Genomic DNA, 26,911 nt, shown 5'->3' with positions numbered 1-26,911 from the left:
AGACCTTCTATACAATATAAAGTTTGGTTCAATTTGCTTCAGTCATTTCAGAGTAGTTGATCAAAATGTGAAAAGTTAACGGACGGATGGCTTATAGTTTTGGTCAGATGAACTTAAATTAACATTACTATTTTTTCCAATGGGTTCCAATGTTTATAAACTATGTCCTGCGCTGGTGACCATATTCGTTGGAGGTAGGACATGTCAGTCATATTTTATAAAAGAGGACAAGCTTAGGACTATTTCAACAAAGTTTTGTTTAGAAAAGATGGCCATTTACATGTTTTTTAGGTTCCAATATCAATCTATGTTCTGCGCTGGCGGCAATGTTTTCTGTCGGATTGGAACAAAATGAGCAATCTTTGAAAAGGACATTACATACATCATTTATGTAAAGTTTAGTTTTATTTGATAAAAAAAAAATCGCCAAAATTAAAATACATATCATGTTCTTCTGACCATCGTGGATTAAGGTCGGACATGTCAGACACATTTCAAAAGGGGACCACTCAAGAACTTTGTTTACAAAGTTTGGTTCAAGTTTGGAAAATAGTGTCAAAAAGATAACCATCAACATTTTTTCCATGAGGTTGAATGTTAATCTATGTCCTACTCTGGCCATCTTGGATAGAATAGGACATGTCAGACACATTTAATAAAGGGGACACACCAAGGATTTTTGAACGAGTTTGGTTCCAGCTGGCTAAATAGTTTTACAAAAGATGACCATTAAAAGGTTTTTTCCCATAGGGTCTAATGTTGAACTTTGTACTGAAATGGCGGACATATTGGATGAAGGTCGGACATGTCAGACACATTATATAAAAGGGACCACCAAAGGTCTATTTAACTAAGTTTTGTTTCAGTTGGCGAAATATTTTCAAAAAAGTGAGTCAGTGAGTCAGGTGAGCTAATGAAATAGTGAAAATATGAATAGTCATTGAGTTCATGATTTAGTATGGAACTCGAATAGGCAATCGTAATTAAGGACTTAATTCGACTCAAAGACCAAATTTACACTTAGATTGCAATATTCCTGGAAAGAGGGTGTATCGACTTTATATTACATCTCAAATTCTTTTTCCAAAATCAACTGATTGGAATACAAACGATACATAGTACACAACTGATATACTGAAAAATGGAAAACTTTATAATGACAAACAATGTTTACGTATAAAAAAAGTCACACGCAGTAATTAAACATTTAACAAGTCCAATGCTTTCCGAACAGTGTGTGAAACAGGGGTATAATCTGGTGGCAAGCCTGTCAAGAGGTTAACAACTTCAATGAAATTTGCAGAACATCCCCTGAAAGGGAACCTTTCTGTGAACATATTTTCCACTTCACTTATTGCTTGATCTGTACATGGCAATGGGAAAGACTGGTCGACTTTACCAGATAATTCAGGTTGGTAATATAATACATCTGGTTTGCCAGTAGGAGTTAATAATTAGTTTTGGCGTTGAGCTCGAACAGTGTGTGAATTCCATGATGTCATAATATCTTGTAGCTGAGAATGAATAATTGGAAGAAAACAATATCGTATGCATTCAATATGGATAGGATTGTGATTATTCAGGACTCTAGTGTCACGCATTATCGCATGATTACATTTTCTGTTCCTGCATCTGATCTGATAATAGCCGGAATGCGACGATTTTCCTTAATGAAGTTGATGTTAAAGTTTGCAATGTATATGGGGTCATTGTTTGATGGCCCAGCTTTTAGCCACAGGACTTTTCTGGAAAATCCGTCGATCCCCCATGAGTTGCGATTACATATGGTTTAAGTTTATCGTATCCGTCCACGTGTATTAAATAATTGGGACCCAGACTATAATATTGCTTTCTTATAAGTCTTATTTGCAACCTTAGGGCGACCTCCTCTCTATCTATTTCTCTCATGCATATTCGAACGACTTCTTGGGACGACTTCTCGAAAAATATTAAGCTGTTGCCACATTGCTCGATATCCCAGATTTACTAAACCTTGACAGCGAAGTTCCAAAATACAATTGATCACTGTTTGCAACGGTATTTGACGTCTTCTCAGGTTCAGGCGTCTCTTCATCCGCTTAATTGTTGATATACTAAAATACGTATTATGAACTAACATAAAAAATCCACATATTTCTTTCGTAGTGTACCGAAGATCATGATAATATATAGCGAACAAGTTCTTGGGTGTTTGCAATGTCTCCGGGCATACGCCAAGCAAGACAGAAATGCATCACAAGGAATGTTACTTGTAAAAAAAATACATAGTTAGTCATATACATATATTTAGACATCTGTAATATGGCAACAGCACCTTGAATCCCTATATGCTATATAAACCTTGTAATATGTACACATTTAATTGAATAGAAAAATTTAACAAAACTTACCGTTATCTTGATGATATTTTTTCGTTAAATAATCAAGAATTTTCTAAATATACTGTCGAAATTTACCCAAAGGAGCTTACTTTAAATAAATCTAATGTCAACAGTAGTAATTTTCCATTCCTAGATTTAGATATTTCTATTAATCAGGGAAAAACTTTACACCAAAATTTACGACAAAAAAGACGATTTTTCTTTCCGTATTGTTAATTTTCCTTTTCTTGATGGCGAAGTTCCATTGGCTCCATATTACGGTGTTCATACATCCCAACTCGTTCGCCATGCCCGTGTCTGTAGTGAGGTAATTTTTTTCACCGTACGTAATCAGAGTATCACTTGTAAATTATTGAGTAAAGGGTTTCGTTACCACAAATTTCTTAAATCATTCAAAAAATTCTTTAATAGATATAAAGATTTGGGTAGAAAATTTGGCTGTACCTGTAGAAAACTTATCAAAAACGGGATTTCACATTCTAATGTTTACGGTAATATTGTTTATAGAGCACGAAAATTTATAAACGACCCTGTACACTTATTGACCATTTGAATGAATTAACTCTTAGAGGTTATCATATTAATATCGTAATAAAAACTTTGAACATTGTTTTTATCGGTACTAATATCGATTTTGTTATCAATAAATTAAAACACTACTAGATATATTATTTTGTTAATGAACTCTTTTGGGATGTAAAAATACACAGACAAGCCTATTCAAAAATTTGTTTTTTATACTTGTAAAATAGCTATATATATATATATACATATATTCATAGTACTATGAAACCCATACGGTCCTACAACCTGTCTTTACTTTAATTTTGGCATTGTACAATGTCATGTCTTCTCAGGCTGTTATCCAAATGAGAGGTTTAGCTACCTTCAAAACCAGGTTTAATCCGCCATTTTCTACACACACCAAAATGCCTGTACCCAGTCAGGAATATGACAGTTGTTTTCCATTCACATGATGTGTTTGAGCTTTTTATTATTTTGCAATCTAATAAAGGACTTTCCATCTAGATTTTTTCTCGGAGTTCGGAATTATTATTTTTTTTTGCTTTTTACAACCCATGGTATATCCTAATGAGCTTCTGCAGGATTTGGATATTAGTTGTTCGTACAATTAAACATTGCAATACCATTGACTGCATATTGTACCGGTAACACCTTTTCAGTTTCATAGTCAAATATGGCAATATGTATTTTAACTTTCACACGATCCTAATTCGATATTTAGTATTGAGAAATGGATAATTATACCTTGAAATACATTGTCCGAAGCATTGTACTCTTTCCACTAGCCTAGCAAAGATCTGTAGAAGCACCGTTACTTTAGACTGTATGGCTCGTCTTTGGAATTTATAGTCAAATTTACACCACTTATGCTAATATGCTGTGATTTTTAAGACAATCTGACTTAGAATAAGTATATATATTTTTAACAACACGATAAGATGACTTGTTACTTTTCCACTTGTTGAGAAGTTGTGTCGTCAAAATGACATTTAAAAGTAAACAAGATGAAAACAAATCATATACTCCACATAGCTAAAGTCATGTTTTACCAATGATATTTAATGTATACTTTGTTCACTCGATATGTATACACAATTAAGTTGATTTGTTGATATTTAGAGAGATATCAACTCAACAAGAACCCATATTTAAGTTAACTTGTAGAAATGTTGTATAGATTTTGACTTAAATATGTCAATATGAATTATAAACTTTTGATCCATTTCAGCTTCCATATGTATGAGTAACATATACCTAAAGTTAAAAGTTATGTGTTTTTCCTTGCATTCCTGAATATGTATTCTATCATTCGTTCTTTTTGTTCATTTAATTATTTCACTGTTGAAGACAGAGAAAAGGTGGCCAAGTTTGAGGTATAAGAAAACTAGTTGAACCAACCAATGGATTGAACCATTTCAGGCAGTTATTGCGGTCTGTTGAATACATTTACGGCTCAATTCTTGGACTCAACACTATTTAGAGTTAAACATACCGGTACTGTGTACACACTCATTATCAAAACAAAATATATGCAAATCCTGTTACCAAAATGCCTGTTCTTTTCATTGAAATTGTAAAAATCAAAGGCACTTCTTCAAATAGCATACATGTTGACGTGTGTGAGGAACATTATACAATTCGGAAATCGATATTTTCTTGAACGGTTCACTTCCTCATTAACACGAGTAACCATATCAATACTTTATCCCCCATGTTGTAATACTGTATTTGTTTAAACACGATCGAATTATAGATACATTGATTGAATGATTTCTTACATTCAGTGGCAAACATTACATGCACGATTTTTAGATTTTCGTTATTTTGCTCGTTTGTATACCTCTCGCAGGTTTAAATCTGTTTACACCACCCCAACTGTGAAGTACACTGATACGGACAAAGCTGCATCCTATGCACACAAGAACTTATACTATTAATTAGGGACTTCAGTATTTAATACTTTTTATTAACGCAATCTATTCTTCTGTATTTAGTTATTTTATTTGAAGGGTTTAAGGTATTTTTATATCCCTGATTTTGTGAAATCATTTCGTTCATCTGTATTTTCAGTTAAATACACAATTTTTACCTAAAATGTAAAACAATATTTAAGTTGTATTCATGGAGATTCGAGCGGATTATGATCATATCACATTTTTTACCATTAAATCCCAAAACCATCGAGTCTTGTCAGTGCCAGTGGCGATCTATGATAGGGCGACAGGGCATACACTCCCCCTTGATCGCCCCCCCCCCCCCCCCAAAAAAAATCTCATGTTTCTCACAATTATATGTATTTTTAAGCATAAAATCGTCCAAAATGGTTTCGCCTCGCTCCGCACGCCAGTATCTATTGCCTTTTCGGGAGTTTACGCCCCCCTCCTCTCATTTTAAAAACAATTCTCGATCTGCCTGTTACAGTATTTTCTGTGGTTCAAACAACATCATACCGGTCTAATTATTTATTTTCAGCACACCCTTTACGTTTTCCTATCTTTTTTCCCATATGCTATTAAAATAAATGAAGTGTACCAACTACGTCATGGTTTTCAATATTTAAAAAAGTATATATTATGCCATTTGGCTATAAGAACGTTTGTTAACATTTTCCTAATCTTATATCTTATAGAATGGAATTCAGTTAAATAAACGTCTTTATTTGTTCACATGTAATTGAGTTAAAAAGAGTTCAACTTACACTTTAATATAGACAATTTTATTTTTTGAATGAAAGATAGAAAGAAATTTTGTTATTATTATAACATAAACGGTACCAATTTTTCACCAGATGCGCATTTCGACAATCAATGTCTCTTCAGTGATGTTCGAGGCCAAAATATTTGAAAATCCAAAGCTTATTAAAAGGATGAAGAGCTATAAACCAAAAAGGACAAAAAAGTATAGCCAAAACCGGGAAAGGAATCAGAGCTTTGCATGAGGGAGATACATTCCTTAATTTTAAATAATTTCAAAAATTTTGTAACAGCAAATTTTAGTAACACAAAATCCGTATTTTTATGCCAGTACCGAAGTACTGGCTACTGGGCTGGTGATACCCTCGGGGACTATCAGTCCACCAGCAGAGGCATCGACCCAGTGGTAGTAATAACAGAAACGGTACCAATTTTTCTGCACCAGTTGCGCATTTCGACAATCAATGTCTCTTCAGTGATGCTCGAGGCCAAAATATTTGAAAATCCAAAGCTTATTTAAAGGATGAAGAGCTATAAACCAAAAAGGACAAAAAAGTATAGCCAAAGCCGGGCAAGGAATCAGAGCTTTGCATGAGGGAGATACATTCCTTAATTTTAAATAATTTCAAAAATTTTGTAACAGCAAATTTTAGTAACACAAAATCCGTATTTTCATGCCAGTACCGAAGTACTGGCTACTGGGCTGGTGATACCCTCGGGGACTATCAGTCCACCAGCAGAGGCATCGACCCAGTGGTAGTAATAACATAAACGGTACCAATTTTTCTGCACCAGTTGCGCATTTCGACAATCAATGTCTCTTCAGTGATGCTCGAGGCCAAAATATTTGAAAATCCAAAGCTTATTAAAAGGATGAAGAGCTATAAACCAAAAAGGACAAAAAAGTATAGCCAAAGCCGGGCAAGGAATCAGAGCTTTGTATGAGGGAGATACATTCCTTAATTCTAAATAATTTCAAAAATTTTGTAACAGCAAATTTTAATAACACAAAATCCGTATTTTCATGCCAGTACCGAAGTACTGGCTACTGGGCTGGTGATACCCTCGGGGACTATCAGTCCACCAGCAGAGGCATCGACCCAGTGGTAGTAATAACATAAACGGTACCACTTGATTTCTGGACTAGGAATACATGAGATGTCGAGTAAACTTCAATGAGACAGCAATGATATTCGTAAGTCATCTATATGGCTACATACAGTCTTCAACAAGAGAGTTATATAATTAACTTTTATCAAATATACATGATTTTAGAAAAAAAAGGCATTTTGTCTGTATATTTTTCTGATTTAAAAAAAAAATCATCGGTGATTTTTGCATAAAAATTGGTACAAATAATCTTCAAACATAATCAAGCCAAATGCCATTTAAAAAAGAGGGGTCCATGTGCTCGTTTTCAAGTTACTGATTAAAATCAGTCAAAAATGTATCTTTTTCCCAATGTGTCACAGTTTGACGTCGGAAAAAATAACATTTACGTTAGCGACTTCATTACCTTCTCTGTTATTGTATCGTATGCCCTTAACTCGAAATAAGACAACCACTGATGAGGCTTCCGAATTTGAACAGGCACATACACATGTGGCTGGTAACATTAATTTTATGCTCCGCCACAAAGTGCATAAAGATGGCTACAGATCGAGTTGTGGATCGTTCCACTGAACGTTAAAACATGGAAAATAAGTACAAACTAGAAACCATGTCAGCAAAACTCCAAAAATGATACCCCGCCCCATCATACATGAATAACAGTCTATGAATAACTAAGTGAACAACTCTCCCCTAGGTGCAATTATATGGGTTATATTCTAAAAATGTTTGAAAAAATTCTAATATGGGGTTACGGAGGAGTTGAGGATACAAAATGGGTACCCTAGATGAACCAAGATTGCTAAAAGAAAGTCCAAAAGTGATCAGTGTCAAAAACAAAAATGGAGTTGCAAAATGGCATTATAAAGTAGAGATACCGAGAAAATGGTTATTTTTGAAATCTCAAGAAGAGATTTTATATGAATTTATAGGGTTAAATATACTTACCATTAAATTACATTTATATTATATAGAATATGTTTGCTTTCACAACATGTTCTCATCGCAATTAACTAGGTGATTTAAAATTACATCCATAAGATGTACTCACCTACGTCATAATTTACTTGTGTAACATACAGTATCTTTAGTTTTAATTTGTCGTTTAATTGAATAATTTCAATTATGTGAACAAAAAACTGAATTTATTCCAGGGGTGGTGGTGGATTGTGGTAAGTATATTTAACCCTATAAATTCATATAAAATCTCTTCTTGAGATTTCAAAAATAACCATTTTATATGAATTTGGTTAAATATACTTACCATGAAATTACATTTATATTATATAGAATATTTACTGATTAACAAGCAGTATTTTATTTTGGTGGAGGATAAATTCTCTCACACATATACAATTTCCAACATATAAAACTATGTCAAAGTTTTTAAAAAATAACTCCACTTAATTTTGTAAATACGGGTATTAGTCAAAACCGAAATTACTAAATTTAAATTTATTATACAATAAAGCTATGCTGTATAACTGTATGTATCAATGGCAAAACTTTGCAGATTGCATAAATAAAAGTATGCAAAAATAGACTGGATGGAGAGTTGTCTCATTGGCACTCATACCACATCTTTCTATATCTGTTGAATAAATAATCTACAGGCCAGTATAGAAATTATTTCATTAAAGCTCCTTCATTATGAGTTAACTGTGTTGTAATATTATTGCAACAGTAAATAAGCATTTATTTTTGAATAGGTTGTTCTTATTGCTTGTACAAATCGACAAGAACTAATCCAACCTTAGTATCAATTACTTTCAACTTTGAAATATTAGTTTTCAAAACTTTAGTTTATTTGAAAACAATTAGCTTCTCTCTAACTTTCCATTGTTTTCTCTATAGTTTTAATATAATAACAGAGAATATATGATTGCTGTCATCTTTTGATAACCTGATCAATATCATATCTTTCGAAATAAATTCTTTTCTGCTTAATTGTCAAAGAATTATATTCAATTAAAATATACTTTGTAAATAAGTGTCCTTAATACAAACAAAGTATAATAAAGACTCAAACAAAAGTTGTTTCATGATTATGTTAAATCTGGATTAATCTATAAACTTTTTTTGAAGTTATAGTCTCCCTGAGTACTTATTCTTCTGCTAGATATACTACTCTTTTTAATATCTTATAGATTTAGAACGAAAATATTTTTTGTCAAGAGAAGTCTTGCATTATTATAGAATGACAATTTTCCAAACCGACTAAATTTTAAAATCTGATAGAAATTTCTATGAGTGGTGAGAAATGGACAAATCAGTGGAAATGTTTAAATATACATGTTTTCCAATGGTATCATAATGCTTCTACAGAGCATTTGGATGTTGAGCAAGCCAATAACTGTTGTCCTAATAAGCCAAAAAAGAATGCTGACAGATGATTTTCTCCAACTATGAAAAATCTGTCTGTCAATGTTGTTTTGATATTTCTAAATAATATTTCACACTGATATACTGTCTAAAATTAGAACCCTTATAAATTATATCTTGCCATGTACAGTTCCAAATTGAAAGAAACAAAAGTTTGACATATTGAACAACTCTTGAACTGCTGCTCTTGACAATTGTTTATATTTGTTTCAGAAATTATTTCGCAATCAGAAATACTAACATGCAACTTGTTAAATATAGTTCTATAGGTGTATTTAAAGAAAACACGTTTGACCATATGGAAAAACACTTGTACTAACTTGCGGACTTAAGTGTTCTTAGTTGTTTTAGAAATGGTTTCACAATCAGAAATGCTCATTTTATTTCTCTCTTGTTCACATTATCTGAATTCTATACATTCTGATATGATTCCATATATACCAACCAAAACACTTTTGGTAGTATTTTTGTGACTTCAACCCAGTCATTTGGTTCACTAAAAGTCACTCAGAAAAATTTTGCATTTGTCCACAGATTTGACAAAACAAAATAAATGTGATTTATATAATCACATCTTTGAAAACAGTATTGAATCAAAATTCAAAGTAACTGTTAATAAACACATTTCAATTTTGTCTAGTATATTCTTGCATAACTAACTCTATGCTAGATATTAATATTATTTCTGCAAAGTTCTGCAGAAAAAGGACTAAGAAATATTGTTTGATAATTGACTGGTCATTATGAAATCTGAATAGTGAATACCATCAATTTGGGGATTAAATCGCACGCATTTGGAAACCTTCCTGCATGTAGATAAGTCACAACTTGACTTTGACAAGACTAGACTTTTTTTTTTTTTTTTTTTGTACTCTTTGTTTATAATGAGCAAAAATAAAAATAAACAGTGACATATTAAATTTAGAAAATGTCTTGCACTTAATATAATCATGGAATTATCATATTGCATTTTACTTCCATGTACTAACAGACTATTGAATGTTATTTGCTAACTATTAATCAGTCTTTTAAATAAACTGCTTTTCATGTATTTTGCTCTTAGATTAACTGCTTCTACACTGGTGCTAAAATTTGAGAACCAATTGAAATATATATATGTATATATTGGTACATTATGTAGCCCAAAAAACCTCTTCTTTTTTCTGCATCTTGTAAAGACTGGCTAAAAAGAAGCTTTATATAAAGAGCTGTATTAGATAGTTCATTTTTAAAACTTGTGAACTACTCCAATCTCCAAGTCCATGTCTAGCATTTTTAATGAATCCTGCATCAACAATGCTTTAAATTTTCTTTATCTATTTACTAATATTTTACTAATTATATCTAATTTTTTGCAAAATCTATCTGATATGTCTTTATTTTTACACTAAATTCTCAAAATACAAATCCTAAATTAATGATAATCTTGTTTTTATATATCAGTATCTTTGAGTCCTCTATAGTTCAGCTTTCTGATTCAATATAAACTCACGGAAAAAAGAACGGGTAGCAGTTTGTTAAGCTGTTTTTTACTACCAATCTCACATTAAGATTGAAAACAGACCAAATGAATGAATCCCTTATAGCAGAATCTTGCCTAACTTGTTGGCATTGCTTTGAAAACTTAAGATGTAAAGGCATAATTTTCCATCTTTAAAAGAGCTTCCAAAAATCTCTCCCTTTCATGATTGGAAGATACATGTATTATTTGATAGTGATTCTCATATAGTGAGGGTAACATAGACCCTTAAGTCTTATGTTATCACCTTTTTGGTGTACTTAACACAAAATAGCACAAGTACATATTATGTTATATGCATTGGCAATGTACACTCTGAATTATGTAATCAAAATATAAGCCATTTCCCTGAATGAGTCTTTGTGAAATGCATCATGGCATTCCCTAAACTCTTAATCCAAGAGACAATCTAATGTTTACTTAAAAAACATTATAAAAGTCTTTGTTTCGTTACTGCAGACAAAACAAACAAATGGTCATAGCAGTACATACTGATAATATTAATGTTCTTCTTGTCAGTAGTAAACTGACCATGAAAATTAAAAATTGATAAAATGAGTTGTCACAAGCTATCAACTGGTTTTAGAACGGTGTTCCATTCTTACTGACTCAACATATTAGTATTTTCTTAACATCTGTAAGAGAATAATTTATCAGTAAAGAAAATATTTACAGCAATTTCCTGCTCCGAGAAAATATTTCAGGCTTCTGAGAATTTACTGTCCTGATTAAAACTGGACATAATTAAAAAAATTTGTGTATTGATATGCTTAATCTGCATACACATTTGTATTGTACTAGATAACACTGTACTATTTCAGTGTTTTTATCTGTCTTGACCATTTCCAGACACTCTTTCAATATATTACATTGTATTATCAATATGAGTTTATATGTAAATTAACTGAACTGTTGGTTCATCACAAAAATCAATGTGCAAACAAAAATTAGCTATGCTTGCAGGTTGTTTTAAATATAATAAGGGTAGACCTAACGTTCCCTGGATGGAAGGATGTCTACTGCAACAATCAGATAGACCTGGACTAAAATTCACTATTCTGATTCTAATTTATTTTATTTCAGTACGTCAAAAAATGAAGTTTTTATTTACAACAATGGTCTATGCTCCATAAATATCAATGTGCAATCAATTAATAGTTATGATTTTTATGTAAGATATCAAATCTGTATTGTAGTAGAATGCATGCAACTTACAGATCCAAAATCATGCATGTTGTTCTAGTTCCTATGTTTTCTGGATGAAACGATGTCAACATTAATCAGATAGACATGGGCAAAATCCCTATTCTAATTTTAATTTTAATTTGTGATTCATTAAGCACGTTTTATTTTCAATAAATATGGTCTATGTTCCCTGAATGGAAGGTTAACCAAATAAACATAATCAGTTGTGGGCAAATTCCCTATTCTGATTGTGATTTATTTTATTTTATTTTATATTTATTTATCAACTTTAAACAGTCAATGTGAGTATCAATGTTGGTCTACGCTCCCTGTATGGAACGTTATCCAAATAAAATAACAATCAGATATGGGCAAGTTCCCTTTCCTGATTGAAATTTATTGAACCAATTGAGGTTCTAGTGACAATAGTGGTCTACGCTCCCATATTTAAAGGACGTTATCCACATTAAAATAGTGACAATAGTGGTCTACGCTCCCACAAGGACGTTATCCACATTAAAATAATCAGATCTGGCCAAAACACCTATTCTGATTTTAATATAGTGATGTGTTTACACAGTCTCGTGTACAGACTGTAAAATTGTAATAAACAATCAACTTATCCAAACTTTCCACTTGACCCGTTTCGTAGATTGCTCTAAACAGCTAAAAATTCGGTCAGCGTGGAAGAAGTATTAAAACATCCGTTTATTCTAAAAACGGAGCACTCACGTAACATGTCCGATTTTGACAGAAAAATTCTGCCTTTCCTCGGACCGGACTTAATGTTTGAAAATGGCGGCTAAACAAAGGTCATTTTCTAGGTCGTCGTTGTTCCAGACTCGTAAGATGTAAAATTGACGAAACGTGCATATCAGAAACTTGACAGAAGCGCTGTATTCACATTAAATTAATCGTAAAACGATATACCGAAAACAAATAATGTCTTTTATAAAACATAAGGATTTAAAAATCCTTGTCGACGAGAAACATGCGTTCACCTGAACGCAAAAGTAAAACTAAAGATACTGTATGTTACACAGGTAAATTATGACGTAGGTGAGTACAGCTTATGGATGTAATTTTTAATCACCTAGCTAATTGCGATGAGAACATGTTGTGAAAGCAAACATATTCTATATAATATTAATGTAATTTCATGGTAAGTATATTTAACCAAATTCATATAAAATTTCTATAAAATTATGCTATTTATGAGGAAAAGCGGATATAAATGTGAACTGTAGTCGTGCGGATATGACAAAAGTCTATGTCATGCCAAAATGAACCCAAAAAATCCTTCGAATGAAGAAATGAAATAGGAGGTGTACCAGTTCATCCGTAAATAAGATTCTGTAACAGTTTACAAAAGGAGGACCTCCTAACACTATATACCTCCCTCTCCAGAAAGCGGAAGGTGTAGGATTATTAAACCGTACCAATTAATGATAGCTGTGACTGAAAGCAAGCTCATAGTACTTGATCTACTTAGAGTAATTATGCAAGCATACATATTAATATCAATGACTGTATTTCACACAGCAACGCCAAAAACAGTGCAGAAAAAGAAACGTTGCTTGAACTAACTGTACAGAATTAAAAATGTAATAAAATAATAGAAACAGTCAATCTGCAAATGCACTGATTCAACCAAAATAGTATGCTTTCAAATTCACGAATAACAGCTATATGATCGTGAAACTTTTAATCAGCAACATCAGAAAATATGTATAATTTTATTTTACAAAATACACAAGGAAATAATACGTGTTTCCCCTGCTATAGATAGACATTACAATAACATCTTTTTCCTGTTTGAAATTCAAGTGATCATTGAATATCGTTCCGCTTACAATTTGAAATGAAACTCGCTCAGTCATGAAATATATTGAAAAATAGGCACAACAAGTCTATTCACTTCCCATATTTGACATTTCGTTGGCAGAAAAATAAATATGTCTGAAAACAAGTGTTAACATTTGTCCCTGATTTTAACTTATCATGAGCAACATGATGGGTGCCAATGGAGGTAAAAGGGATTCGTGTGGATTTTACTTGAGTTTTCTATGTTGAACTTGAGGATATTTTTATTTCATGTCTTAGCTGTTCTATATGTAACTGTTATCCTTCTAATCTTATACATTCGGTCATGAATTAATTATATTTTTTGTACGTACCGATTATTAGTTAAAGTAATGTCTTTTAAAGGGGCTCTCCATTTTGAATTTTCCTTGGAGTTAGGTATTTTTGTTTTTTTTCTTTTGTTTGTAAGACGAGTAACATTTGACAATTCTCTATGATAGAGTGCATAATCACCGGTATGAAATACACATGGTTTTACCACAAGTTGCACGATTATCATCAGCGCAGAGGAGAAAACCTGCTACCCTTCTGGAGTGCCTAAACTCATCACTGATTTTTTTTGTCCGTTCATTTTTAATTTTCTTTGTAAAATATTGATTACTTTTTCGTTTTCCACCTTTTGGCTCAGGTATTGTCTCTTTACTTGGTTTATTGTTTTGGATGTCAACGGCTTCTTATTTTTTCATTAAAAAAGCCAGAGGCAAACAAGTTAACAACTATTTTCCTTCTTTCGTTCTTGGTTATGGTTATTTCTATGACACATGAGGTCCATAATGGCCTAAAAGTGAAATTTAAGAGATATAAAATAAGGAGATGTGGTATGATTGCCACTCATACAACTATCCACCAAAGTTCAAATAAAGTGGATGTAAGCAATTACAGGCAACCGTATGGCCTTCAACAATGAGTAAAATCCCATGCCGTATTGTCAGTTATAAATGGCCCCGACATGAAAAATATGAAACAATTCAATTGAGAAAACTAACGGCCTTTTTTGCTAATGCAAGAATTTATTTTGACACGAAAAAACGAACAAATTGAATACATCTGTAAATATAGTTACTCGTGCTTTGGTTACAACTTATAATTAATCATTGGTCTCAATCTAATATTCCAAAGTCAAATTCTTGAATAACTGTTATGCGTAGTCACAATATCCTGCTGGGTTCCATACAAGACCCTTAGCACAATGTTGTTTCGCAGGTCTCCCCCATACACATTGATAGAAACCATTCTTGTCACATGTATCTACATAGAATTTTCCATGTTGACAGTTCTCTGGACCTAAAAATGAAATATAGTTTTACAAAATTTTGGTACAATTTTAATCAAAACTAAAATTCATCCACGGGTATTAATTAATATTATGTTAATTTTCAAAAATGGCGTTGTTAAATAAGAATAGAGGTACAAATAGTAATGATTTAAATACTAAAAGAAGTAACGTTAAATATTTACGGTTAGTACATTGTACATATGCTTAATTATGGTGTCATTGACTCAATTTGTGCAGTTTTCAAATTTTTGTCACTTTCAGTGTCGATAGTGTGAGGATTTTTGTCACTTTCAGTGTCGATAGTGTGAGGATTTTGTTTACTTTCAGTTTCGATAGTGTGAGGATTTTGTTTACTTTCAGTTTCGATAGTGTGAGGATTTTGTTTACTTTCAGTTTCGATAGTGTGAGGATTTTGTTTACTTTCAGTTTCGATAGTGTGAGGATTTTGTTTACTTTCAGTTTCGATAGTGTGAGGATTTTGTTTACTTTCAGTTTCGATAGTGGGAGGATTTTGTTTACTTTCAGTTTCGATAGTGGGAGGATTTTGTTTACTTTCAGTTTCGATAGTGGGAGGATTTTGTTTACTTTCAGTTTCGATAGTGTGAGGATTTTGTTTAAGTATTAGTGTTTCTATATATTTTATTTATGATCTTGTTGCTAATGCTTATAAATTAACTGTGATTGCTAAAAAAAAGTATGAAAAAGTCAAATATGTGATCCAAATTCTGCTTGAAAAGGTAAAAAGAATAATGTATTCTAAAGACAAGTTTAAGATGTACATTATGTAATAAATAAATATTATAACATTAACTGGCACTTGGCCAAACAAAGATAAGGCGATTTACTTTTTGTTGACGCTAGTTGTTTGAAAGACGAAATGTGTCAATGCTTCCAAAGTGTAACTCAAACTCAAATATAAAATCCATAAAATATAAACTTGATTGAGGATGACCAAATACACCTTCAAATATAAACTTGATTGAGGATGACCAAATACACCTTCAAATATAAACTTGATTGAAGATGACCAAATACACCTTCAAATATAAACTTGATTGAGGATGACCAAATATACCTTCAAATATAAACTTGATTGAGGATGACCAAATATACCTTCAAATATAAACTTGATTGAGGATGACCAAATACACCTTCAAATTAGGAAGAGCTATAAGTTTGACTACAATGTATTAAGTTTTTTTACGAGTTGTTGCAGGAAGGCACAGACGGATGGAAAACACTACAAACATGTATTTGCTGGTATATGTATCATTAGTTTGAGTGGAGAAGTATGAATATGTTGTCACAATGCTAATGATTTGTAAAACAATGTTTGGTAGAAGGCATTCATCTACATTCTAACAAAGAAATAACGGGCAATAAAGTATAGCACGTTATAAAGGCTGATGAAAAGACCATATCTAACATTTATGCTCACCACACTTATCAGATTCTTCATTCCTTGTTTTTCTGGATGTTGTGGTTATTGGTCTTGGTGACTTCTTGGGACTAACTACAATTAGCAACATTTTTTCATCTTAAATAAGTTTAAGTCCAATTTTGCTCTTCAAACGCATTGAAATATGGGATTCTGATTAAGGTCAGTGAATATATTATTTAACAAATATAAATGGAGTTTTTGATAACTTTAAGGTAAAGCTGTTAAAATGTTTCAAAATATAGAAAATTATGCCAAAATTTAAATTTTCTTTTGTTTTCATAGTAAAACGTCAATTCTTTTCTGCAATTTAACATTTACGGACAAGAAGACCTTAACGCAAACGCTGGCAAAAAGTTCCGAAAAGTCATTTCTAACGGCTTACAAAATTTATATAATTATATTTCACCTAATTTTTCGTCCGCCAATTAGGATATCCGGAATTGCAGTTACGGACATCAGTTTAACCCCAGTGATGACAGAAAGATGTAAATACTAATAAATGTCAAGCTCGAATCGTTCTGGATTCAAGCTAACTATAAAATTGAGAATGGAAATGGAAAATGTGTCAAAGAGACAACAACCCGACCAAAGAGCAGAAAAAAGCGAAAGGCCACCAATGGGTCTTCAACACAGCGAGACTCGTGACTTGGGACAGGCGCAAACATGCGGCGGAGTTAAACATGTTTTGTGAGATCTCAACCCTCCCCCTATACTTCTACATGTAGCCAATGTAGAACAAACAAACACACAGCAATACGCACAGTAAAACTAAGTTTAAAAGAAGTCCGAGTCCTTTATATTTTATGTTGTATCAGAAAATATTTTTAAAATTCGAACATGGTGCAGCAAAAATCGAATAAATTTTGTTCATGTGTCATAACGATGCTTGAGTAACATATTCAAATGTAGCTTGATAATGGGAGTCATTAAGTTAAACATACTTACTAGTAACTATATATTGTGGAGTTATGATTCTTGATTGATGAATATTTTTAAAGGTTTTTTCTCAAAAAATTAGTTTTAAACTAGAACGTTGTAATTGAAGTTTGATTTTATTAAATCTAACATCTTGCTTTCTGCACTTGCTGCCCTGAACTGTTAGATATTGATTTAACAAGTCATCAACAGACAAATTATGTAATATGGTACTGACTGATTTGTATCAATTTCAATATATTAACCTTTATAATAGAGGTTAAACTCATTGGGGTGCATCTCAATATAACTTGAGCAAGATGTTAGATTTAATAAAATACATAATGACGTGGCTCTTTTTTTTTTTAGAAGAAATTCACAATAAGCATATAAAGTTATAGACAAGCGGCAAAGAAGGACAAGGGAAAATTCTAATTGATATTCTGCAGAGGATATGCCTAAAAGAACTATAGACTACATTCTGTTCATACTTTGAACGACAAAATTATTTTATTTCTACCTGTGTGACGTTTACATGCTGATCAACTGATGTACGTCAAACGCGCAATGTTTTGGTTTTCTAACTATTTCGATCTGAGCGTCACTGATGAGTCTTATGTAGACGAAACGCGCGTCTGGCGTATGAAATTATAAGCCTGGTACCTTTGATAACTATTAACCTAACCATGTGCCTGTCAGGGTAAGGAGTCAGTCCCAGTACTTAAAATCTTTCAATCCTTTATGGGTGGACATAGATAAATAAAATCGTATAATAAAAAAGCAATGAATGAGGTTGTTAAATTTGATATCTGACTTTTTGTGCTTCTTTGTTACATATTTGTTTTTTTTATAGTGATTAAGATTATAACACAATGCTGACTGCTGTACCCTATTTTTGATATTTTTACCTATTATGTTTGTTTGTTTTGTTCACGCATCGTTGTCAATATAATGGAATTTGATTCGACTGTCATACAAGTGCGAGGTTTAGCTAGCTATAAAACCAGGTTCAATCAACCATTTTTTACATACGAAAAATGTCTGTACCAAGTCAGGAACATGACAGTTGTTATCCATTCGTTTAATGTGTTTGAGCTTTTGATTTTGCCATTTGATTAGGGACTTTCCGTTTTGAATTTTCCTCGGAATTCAGTATTTTTGTGATTTTACTTTTTGAAATGAAAATGATAAATTAATGTATAAATGTCGTGCGTTGGTTGCCCTTCACTGGATTATCCTTTATTAACAATGCTCAGACTAAAAAAAAGTAAGCCTGGGATGTATAAATACGTAAAAATGTTAGGAACTATATGACCTAAAGGGACTTGAAGTGAACTGCTAATTTCATCTAAGTAGATATAGGAAGATGTGGTATGAGTGCCAATGAGACAACTCTCCATCCAAGTCACAATTTGCAAAAGTAAACCACTATAGGTCAAAGTACGGGCTTCAACACGGAGCCTTGGCTCACACCGAACAGCAAGCTATAAAGGGCCCCAAAAATGACTAGTGTAAAACCATTCAAACAGGAAAACCAACGGTCTAATATATATAAAGTACGAGAAACGAGAAACACTCATGAACCACATCAACAAACGACAACCACTGAACATCAGGTTCCTGAATTAGGACAGGTGCAAACACATGCAGCGGGTTTAAACGTTGTAATAGGCGCCAACCTTCACCCTACCAGAATTAATAGTGTAACAATACAACATAGAAAGACACACTATAAACTATCAATTGAAAAGGCATAACCCAATCAAAAGACATATCAACAAAAGCAAGTGATCATACACTCAACGAATAAATTTGATCTATGACACAATGTAAATACAAAATTAATAACACAAAGGGGTTACATGTATGTTACTCAAAAAACACACGTGTTGTGCGCACTGAAATAATTTCATTAGAATTTCTATGCTGTAATTTTTACCTTTTAACAATGATGTGCCTTCGTCGTTCCCTTCATACGGCTTGATTGTAAGTCCACTAACTTTGGCGAAAGAGCAAAAGAACGCTTAAAAACAGATAGAAATTATGTTTCTCTTCGTTCAACTGTTATGACGATTTTATAATTTGGTAAAAAATTGATCTTGTGTTATTACATAATGATACTTTTATAACATCAGGTATTGAGAATAAACGTATCGTTTTCGGTATTTATCAGAGTCAGCATTGCTCAAGCTTTGGTTTAAGTGCTACCTGCTGATAACATATTTTCATTTATTTTTTTTTTTGTTATTTGTTGAATTGTTATACAAAAAAGGTAAGTGTATAGTATTTTATTTCAACCTGGAATTTCACAATAACTGTACGAAATTACGAAATTAACTAGGTGCCTAATGTCCTATATCGTTTTACATTTGGCGTTACGAAGTCATGAACAACTGATGTTTTATTAAATTTTGTTTTCCGAGTCCGCTTACACTTTATCATATGAAGAAGGAAGTATCGATATAAAATGTTTTTTTTCTGACGAAAATACTGCTCATCAATTTGAAATAAACAAGTTACAGGAATGATGTGAAAAATGGTTAAACAAATAGGGAATGTGAAAAAAGTGTTAACATATATAAAAAAAAAACGGAAAAATAAAACATTACCAATACCATTCAGTACGAAAACTGCAAGGAGGAGAGCCTGTGTGCGATTTCTTTTGATCATCTACAAAATAATAGAAATAATGAAACGTTCCATTATCCTTAAGGATGTTCGCTACTCATGTTTTTGACTTTTTGACTTTTTTCGGAATCCTCTAGTTTTATCCATGTAATGCCAATAAAAATTTTGCACGCTAACCCCTATTTTTCTTTTCATAATTTTAAAACATATAATTTAAACATCTATTTTTGAACATCTTATAAAATCCATGTTTTTTTTCATAGTGTTTGAAATAAAAAAGGTGTCAATGTTAAATTTACGAAAAATCTAGAGAGAATCTTTTGAGCCAAATTTTCAATTAATTATATCTCAAATACAAGGATACGGACCTATTATTTTTTCTGCTTTTTAAGTTCCATTATTTATATACTATCAGTTAATTACAGGCTTTTAAAAGTCTTGTTATTTTGAAGTAAAGAAGCGAACATCTTTAAAACAGAACATTTTACAAAAAGGATTTGTGTGGTAATCGTTTCTCGGAAGATCGAAAAACTTTTGAACAATTTAGAGTCTTTCAGGTAAAAAAAAGTACTCTTTAACATTACGCCCTATTCCGTCTTAACGAACTGATGGTCACATATTTTGAATTATTTTTTTCATATTCTGGATGTCTACTTCCTTGTTTGCTGACATTTATTCATCATCTCTATATAAAACTCAAAAGATGTGGTATATATATACATATATAGGCAACAGTAGTTTACCGCTGTTCAATAGTCATAATTCGATTAAACAAAAACAAATCAGGGTAACAAACTAAAACCGAGGGAAACACATCAACTATAAAAGGAAAGCAACGGAACAACAGAAACACTGAACCATAACAAAATCAAACGCCAACATACATAGAAACGGACTGTCTGATAACAACTGCCATATTCCTGACTTGGTACAGGACATTTTAAGAAAAAATAGTGGGTTGAACCTGGTTTTATGGCTAGCCAAACCTCCCGCTTATATGGCAATGTTAAAAATACCGCTAAAATGACAACACCACGTGACAGGAATACAATACAAACAAACGAAAAAAACACTCAGCACAGAGAAATACATAAATAAATAGTATAATAGTACATTACAACTTATAAACCACAGAATAACAACGGACACCTCCCATCAATTTACGACAGCACACCAGGACACCACAAACGAAATATAAACTGCGCGTCATATGAATGGACCACCGTCACAAAAAGTGACGTATTTTTTGTGACGTTTATATTATCACAGGTAAATTTCTAAAAATAAAATAAATTTGTTTTATCTATAGACACATACAAGAATATTGAATTGGGTTTGAGTTTGTAATGGTGATATTTTATGTATTTTTTTAACTATGTCGGTTTTTCTTCTAAATCAAAACTGTGTATAAACAAAAAAAATCCTGTGCATATAGTTGCTTTGAACTTGAAATCAATTCAAACCACAAACGAAAAAAACAGACAACAACTCAGTACAAAATGACACACCGGACCCACACGTATAAGAAAGTAACAACAAAAAGCCCGAAAGCGGGATATATAAATACCGAACCACGTCGTCTCGAACATAAGACATAACAAAATATCTCACAGGACTTACAAAAGAAACATCATAACTAAATACATGAATGTTGAATATATAAATACCGAAACACGTATGATTGCCAATGAAACAACTCTCCCCCAGAAACCAAATGACGTCGAGATTAGCAACTATAGTTCACCGTATGGCCTTTGCCATTAGGAAAACCCGTACCGCAACTGCAAGCTATGAAAGGACACAAAATGACAAATGTAAATTCAAACGAGAAAATAATGACCTAAAAGTTTGACCAATTTGGTTCAAAAGTGTTTGCAATTTCTATAGAATACGTATTGCATTACAGTTCTTCTTAGAAAAAAAAACCCATTGAAAATAGAGTTTTTTCACTGGACTAAAAAGTTTTGTTAAATATTTAAGACCGTCTCAACCTTGTTTGTTGAAAAACAATATTGCATCTTTAATCTGTTAAACAGTATTTTGATTTGATTTTTGTTTTACTTTATTGTTACATGTATTTCTATTTTCTTATTCCAGAAATATGCCCGAAGCATTGTTTCTTTGATCGAAAACGCATGCAATTTAAATGAAAATAAATTATTGCAGCCAAACAAACGCTGGTCCACTGGATTGTCCAGTCGTCCGTTTGTTCGGTTTTTCTCCCGTTTTCATGCACCTTTGATTAGCAACTCCTCATAACAAGTCGAAACATAGTCCAAGTAGAGATTTCCCTGTTGCAGTTTGAAGCTGTATTATTGTAGCAATCCAGAAAATGAAAATTCAATTCAAAACGTAACATTTATTCTTTTATATTTTATTTCCAAAAATTATGGTTTAACAAATTTCAAACTTTGTTAAACAATGCCCTTGTTTAAAGAAATTAAATATAAAGATTGTCTTACCGTGAACAGTGTAGGTCTGTTTATGTCGAAGAGAAATCTGGATGCTTCTTAAATATCAAAATTTATCTGACCTCCTACACATTCCTACGAATATGATTGGTTAAAAGCAATCGCGTGGAGACCGTGTATATTTCATTTGGGGTTAGTAGGCGGGGCTTATTTCAATACACGGTTAGTAGTGGTGTTACGTCCCTTTATAAAAACAACTAGGTGTTGAGGAAAAATTTGAAAGGTTTCAACAGATGAAGAAATTGATGATGAAAAATTGAAATAAATTCATTAAACACATTTAAAACTAACAAGTTGTTATTGTTGGCATTTGTTTTTGTATAGACCAATGGAAATAGGTTCTTAATACTAACGGTATTGAAGACTTGATCATTTTGAAAGGCCACTAGTCTAAATACCAAATGTTAAGATGCTTCGCTCTCACCCCATATGGAATTTACTGACCCCATATATCGTATTAGGTCACTACCACACTATGTAACTAACAATACGCCCCACATGCAGGACAGCTTATACAGTTATAATCACTTTTCAACGTAGAGATGAAATACGAAGCAGAAGTGTGTTTTCATTTCATGGATAAGGTCCAGATAAAGTGATTGACTGTAAAATTAAATGTTTTATGAATTCCTTATATCTTTCAATGACACTTAATTAAACTTTATATTTGAAGTAGTGGTCACATTTCAGTAAATTAGTGCTAATGATATTTTCATCCCAAAAATTCCCTTACGTTGTACCTTTATAGCAATAGTATGATGAAATTAAGAAAGTTACCTTGCAACTGTTAATATTCACCCAAAGCATGCATTGACACTGAAATAAAGTATGCGTTATCATGCAAATAATGTGTTTGTAGCAAAAGTGTTTATGAAATATTTAGTTTATAAACACGACATAGTATAATAGAAAGTGACAGTCGAGACTCAGTAACAATATGAAAAAGAAAAGAAAGATAAAATACAGACATTTCAAAGTTGAAGAATAAGCAGTTTTTTGTGACCAGGTACAGTAAGCATTATTATACTTCATGTTAGATTGCATGGTTTTTTTATTAGTGAGTACAAGAGTAGTATTCTACTCTTACACATGTGTCAGCGAGAACATTTTTGTAAATGATATTATCTCATATTAGCAAATAAAATCTTGCAAAACAAAAATCGATTATTTAAAAGTCAATAAAATCAGAACATTCATTATATTGAATTGAAAACATATAGCTTCAAGGGTGAAAGAGTAGATTTTACTCGGCTTCGTCTCGGTTAATAATATTTTTCTCGGGGTAACAATCTGCTCTCTCACCCTCTCGGCTTTGTGTTATTTATATACTTTCTTACGAATTTGATTCGTACTGGATTGATATTAAGCAGTTTTACTACAACTGTTAGAAGCACATATAGTTTTGAAAATTATAAAACGAATAGAATACGGGCAATTAATATCACTTACTTTAAAAGTCAAATAATATATTGTGAAGCAAACAAAAGCATCAAGTTTTATGGGACCTTCTTAAGTTGTTCGTGTTTAAAGTGATCAGTAAATAGTTTCAAGAAAGCTGAATGCTAACAAAGGTACAATAAATATTCCTGTTTTACAGAAAGACAAAAAAATTGAAACAATCATTTTTGAAAATTCTTTAAATCTAAGCACTTTGTAACTAGATTGTTACCATTTTTTTCTGGACAAATTTAAAATAACTTATTGACATATAATTCCTTCCTGAGAATATTTCGAAATACTGGTCCCAAATCAGTATTATTAACAAAAATATACAATATCTCATGTGTCATAAGCTTTTATAAAAAAGAAGATGAGGTATGATTGCCAATGAGACAACACTCCACAAGAGACCAAATGACACAGAAATTAACAACTTTAGGTTTTGTTCACTTTATGTCTACAGTATTCACAGCTTTTTAGCTGATAGTTCCACTAACTAGCAAACTATTAATGATATACATCACAGTTTTTTCAAAGGATTAACAGAACAAAATAAAAACAATTTAACTTTATACACTATGATAAACAATAACAATTTACCCTAGACACAACCTTAAAGACTTATTCTCAATCAGTATATAGTATAAAGAAATATAAATAACTCTCATTGAAAACAAAATACTCTTTACCAATTGCAAGAAAATATGTAAAAGTTTGGATCATTCCTGTTTTATATGTTATTAAATAAGATGAATTTAAAACTGTTAGAAATACATGATTACGATTAAACTAAAGATGTGATTGAATTTATATATAGTGTTATATCAAGGTTAGTGAATTTTTTTCCTGCGACTTCAACTCCTGAATTGGAAGATGTTTATATGTATCTCTTTATATGCATTTGAATTCTTTGTGTTTCCTGAAACATTAATCAAAGCAGAATTTGAGATTTTTTGTTTTTATAAGTGAATCAATCATATATGGTACTACTAGGGAGCGGGGGTTGATAACATTGACTACCTATGAGAGTGTCGCACGGTCGGTCATATATTGAGACATTAATTTGTAAATTTTAGTAATTTTTAATTTTGGTAGGATTATATGTAAAAAGTTGTCTTTTGAGGACAATTAATCCTTTAGGCAGTCATTTGATGGTTTCAAGCATATCTGCAATCTTTAGTTTTCTGGGTAGTGTTAAGTATTGTTTGTCTTTTCATCACGTTTTTCTTTTGACCAGCTGTGTTCTGATTTTCTTGTACATGGATTCTGATTACCCCCTTTCTTTCATTTTTTTGTAGATTTTTGTATTGTAGATTAATTTATCTGTAAACAAAATTCTCTTCCTCTTTTTTACTTATGCAAAAATTGTCAAACTGGTTAAAAATCATCATTCAAGGACTCTTGAGAATTTGGTGTTTAAGGGAAGTAGCTAAATCCAATTTCTGAGCATTTTACCCTGTCAAATTTTCTGGCTCTACTATTGTTTTCTAAATATTAAACAGTTACTTGCACTTCAAATATATGTTCTATTTAGCAATTTTGACATGTTGTTTGATTGGCATGAACACCAGGAACAAATCTTACAGAAGACACTAGCGGACAAATTGGTTTCAAATGGCTTAGCAATCTCCGGCGCAGAGATCATATTCGTTCCGTTCTATACTATGTAACACTACACTCCATATGAAGGGAAGTATTGCAAAGCACGTATGGAACTGATATGAACTCTGTGCTGGAGATTGATGGCTTGGTGGTTTCAAAGGAGAAAATTATGTTAAATTTTCAACTAGCCATTATACAGACAATGGATTATGAATGCCAAGTAATGAGAATAGATAAGCTGATCTAAAGGGAGTACAAAGGACTGTATTTTGAAATACTAAGTACTGCGAAATAATTAGTTTCTATCACAGCCATAAACAAATTATTAATTCAGATATTTCATATATTTTTCCTTAGCACAAAAAATTACATATACTTTTAAAGGAGTGTTTACAGGTGGAAACCCAGTTGAAATTAAACAAAAGAAATGGAACTCTTTAGTAGAGAAGGTAAAAAAGGCCTAGTTGGTAAATCTGTTTTTATGGGCTTTAAAAATTTAATGAATGTGCATAATTGAGAATTTTATGCATCTTACATATGTGTTGTACTTAAATCATGGTATTGAACGTTATGATATTTTTAAACTTTTAAATTAAAGACAAATTTTCACAAAACAGTCCATTGTGGTAGGTGCAAATACATGTGGATTTGTTTTGTGCATAAGCATAAATTCCCCCGAAAAAAATTCCAAAGAAAGATAATAGATTGGTCTCTTTAAAACATTAATTTGCATCTCTGCCCCCGGCAACAGTTTTTTTGGGAAAAATCCCAAAAAGAGCAATGATCTCATCGAAAAGAGAAAGTCGAGTACACCTTTTTATGTTCTGGCATGTTTGAATTGACTATTGTGTCTTGAAATCATACAAAAGAAAAATATTTGATACATCATCTCGCTTCATATTCTATTATTTTTATATATTTAGGCTATAGGTTAATATAATAACATTTAAAATTTACAGTACTAAGAATTAAATATATAGGTAGAGTGAAATACCTTTCTAATGAGGCATGACAACAGAGTAGGTGTGTTCGAATAACAAATTTTTACTAAATGTACCTGACGACAGACTTTACAAGTGAATCTTAAAAATGCATACCTTCAAAAAAGCTTCATTTTTTGTGTGTGTTATCTATGGTAATTAGTCTTCAACCTCTGAAAATTTTTAGTCTGCCCTTCCACGAAATATCTAATTAGATTTTTTTTTTATTTTTGAACTTTCGAAAATTACCCCTGACAACCGATCAGACAATAGTTTTAAGATGACTAAAGAAAAGCATAAAAGTACATAAACTCATGCTCAGTAGCTAGCAGATACATTTGTCTTTTAAAATACAACTGGCATATAAGGATCGTAATGATGGTATGTGGATAAGTTGATCGGTTTTCAAGAGCTAAATTGACAGCGCGTCATTACTACAATGGCTTCTTTTTTTACGATTATACAAATAAAGTGGCGTAATGGGGAGATAATTTTGACAA

At 31.9% G+C, this 26,911-nt stretch overlaps 2 long non-coding RNA genes across 5 annotated transcripts in view; one reads left to right on the top strand and one right to left on the bottom strand.

The window, feature by feature from the left end:
- LOC127717806 (uncharacterized) overlaps positions 1-22,450 on the bottom strand; it is a 120,954-nt gene extending 98,504 nt beyond the window's left edge. Inside the window, exon 1 of one of the 3 annotated variants that reach the window (XR_007989420.1) lies at positions 22,381-22,450. This is a non-coding gene — a long non-coding RNA (uncharacterized LOC127717806). The remainder of the gene's footprint in view (positions 1-22,380) is intronic. The other 2 variants (XR_007989415.1, XR_007989418.1) reach the window with 2 other exon arrangements.
- LOC127717808 (uncharacterized) overlaps positions 1-26,911 on the top strand; it is a 142,125-nt gene that overhangs the window by 85,429 nt on the left and 29,785 nt on the right. The window lies entirely within an intron of this gene.

The sequence above is a fragment of the Mytilus californianus genome, unplaced genomic scaffold (genome assembly GCF_021869535.1).
Source record: "Mytilus californianus isolate M0D057914Y unplaced genomic scaffold, xbMytCali1.0.p SCAF_10, whole genome shotgun sequence".
NCBI lineage: Eukaryota > Metazoa > Mollusca > Bivalvia > Mytilida > Mytilidae > Mytilus > Mytilus californianus.
The sequence above is the reverse complement of the archived record's forward strand: the minus strand, read 5'-3'. Positions and strand labels throughout refer to the sequence as shown.